Here is a 2,912-nt window from a genome sequence, read left to right as displayed (position 1 = left end):
ATGTGGCTCACTTAGTGGAATCCACCACCAGCCATCAAACATCCCTCTTATGTAGTCTGGATCTGCAAATACAGATGTTTCAAACAAGCTTTACAACCTTTCTTATTGACTATTATAGCCTACCTTATTATAGCCTACCTCATTTAAACATACCCACTTTTTTAGATAATCCATCCCGACAATTCTATTATTGTGTTATTTTATTTTAATATTAAATAACACAAAATTAGGAGTCATTTTTTTTTTTTTTTTACTGTAAAACACATATGTTGTGTATTGGCATTAACAAAATCCACCAGGTGGCGCTATCACTGCTACCTAACAACAGGACTTAATTTGGCATGGTGACTCCATTAAGGTCCCCTGCAGGCATTTTTTAGGACATGTAAAAATACTTTACTTTGAATGATAATAATTTATATATAGACCTATTTTTTTTTGTCTGTCGGTTTTTCCATCAATTAATAAAAAAACAAAAACATTTGAATTGTTGGGGATATGCATGAGGTGAAAAAAAGGAAAACTTCAATTAAAGCTTTAAAACCTTTTGATACTTCCAAATTCCTCACGCCCCCTAAATCAAATCAAAAAATAGTAATTTTGAGCTGCTGATTACATTTTGATTGAATGGATTCAGAAACTGTGAATTATTATCAGTCAGGCTTTTGGAAACTGCTGCAATAATCCTAAGAAATAAATGCACAACTCTGACACTAGAGGGCACAAGCACTCTACCAAAATTGTGTGACTGAGCATTAAAACCTCTTCTTCAGTGTCCAAATGATTATTCATGTCTCATATGATTCCTGAATTCATTAATTTCTATTAATATGGGAATCGTATGAGACATGAATCAGTGTTCCCCTTATAAACTGTCAGAGAAGATCAAGGCATCGCATGTTCCTACAGTGGTGTAGCTCTCCTTCTTTAAAGGCCTTTCTTTTACCACATGAAAGGAAATGATTCTTAATTGATCAAGTTAATTTCTTGCTGGCGGTCAGAAAACAACTGAGGGATTTCGTTGTGTGATTGTGAAAAATAGCTGTTTGTATTTGTCCATGTGTCATAACTATGCCTTCCATTCCTGCTGTACTGTGCTATATCCGTCTCCGGCTGTGCAGCCCCCCTGCAGCCTGTGATTATCTAGTGTTATTGACAGAATATGCCCCCTTACATTAAGATGCTGCCGTGGCGGCCTTTAGTATTCAGAGGGCCCATCGATACAAATGTGCTGTGAATTTAAATGTTTGCAGGTTTGTTGGCCTCAAACTTGGGTTAAAAATGTGTCAGCGAAGTGAGATGAGTTGTTATTGATTGTTTTGTTAGATGATTTCTGGGTATGAACGCTGCAGGCATTGTCAGATGGAAAATACCGCTAGTTTTCCCCAAAGGTAGAGAACCGGAACCAGACGATGTGGGGGTGTTTGGAGAGCTCACTGGGTTATAAGTCACACTTCTGGCCATTTGAGGCTCCCTCATATCTTTTGTCATAACATATGCCTCTGTCTTTCTTTCATCTATGAGCAGAGAAAGTGCTGTTCACATAACACCCTGAATATGTGAGTTAATATGCAGCAAACGTTTCGACTTACAGTAACACACGCTCCTTTTTTTTCTCTTGCCAACTTATTAATATTCTAGTCTGGTACTGTTGGTTCATCATGATGCGCTACCGTGATAATTTGAATGCCTGCTTTTTTTCGCATTGCAGAAACCTGTGCAGTGGAGTCTTTGAAAACACCTTAAAAAATGTTGTTCCTGCGGGTGGTTGATTTAACAGCAAGGCCCATCTCCTCCTCGCCTTCCTCCTCTTTGGCCTGCCTGTCTAGACTGTGATTACCATCTGCTTCATCGCTTTGGACGGTCCACTATTTGCTGTGCTCTCTCTACCTCTCTCTCTCTCACACACACACACAAACAGCCACAAACACAATAAAGTAAGATGCTATAAATCTAGTCCTTTTATTCGAAGTACAATTACCGGTAAATCGTAGCGTTAGAGGCTGGTGTCCATCCTGGAAATACAGTATTTCCAGACTGATGAAACTTGTGTGTATGGCTGCATTTGTTTCTCAAGATGAGTAACATGTTGCACAATGATTGATTAATCAGAAACAGATATTCTCTTTAAAGGGAAAAAACATCAGAGGGAGAATTGGCCATGTGCTGCCTGTTCGGGCCTCAGCGAGCTGAGACCTGTTTTGTGATCAAGTATGATTTTCTCCTAAAACTACACATAATGGAGCCAGTGATGATGTCATCTATTATGTAAGAAGGTATTGACAGTGAATGCAACTGTTTGAGACAGATAACAACAGGAATTTAGGGCAGGTTTGTGCAGCATACCTGAAATATAATAAAAGGAGGTTTATTTTCCTGTTTGTGCAATGCTCAAACAACAGCACTTTTTAGCCCAAAAACACACTTAAAGTCGCTTTGTTACTAATCAAATAAGAGATCAGAGCCTTGATTTACATCAAACCTTGGGACCAGTCTCACTAATGTCAGACTTTCTGTTTTTGCCATGATAGTCAAGGACTCGGTTTGTCACTTTGGTCCTGGCTGAAATGTCTCAACATCTGTTGGATGGATTGGCATCATATTTTATACAAACATTCATGCTCCCCAGAGAATGAACCAACCTTGGTGATCCCCTGACTGTTCCTGACTGTTATTTTGAGCATGTTAGCATGCCAAAGTTAGCATTTAGCTCAAAACACTGCAGTCTCAATCAGCCGCTAGCATGGCTGTAGACTCGTAGTCTTGTTCTATAATGATTGTAAGGAAAGTAATCTTAGAATTGAAATAGAAATCCAGATATTCTTGTCCATTACTTATGCTTCACTGACACTTCACGTCTTGTCATATTTAATTACAAAAATTTGAAGGGGCATAAAAAGGAGAGTGCCCTG

This window comes from Anoplopoma fimbria, chromosome 2, assembly GCF_027596085.1.
Source record: "Anoplopoma fimbria isolate UVic2021 breed Golden Eagle Sablefish chromosome 2, Afim_UVic_2022, whole genome shotgun sequence".
Taxonomy (NCBI): Eukaryota; Metazoa; Chordata; class Actinopteri; order Perciformes; family Anoplopomatidae; genus Anoplopoma; species Anoplopoma fimbria.
This window is presented reverse-complemented; position numbering follows the sequence as displayed.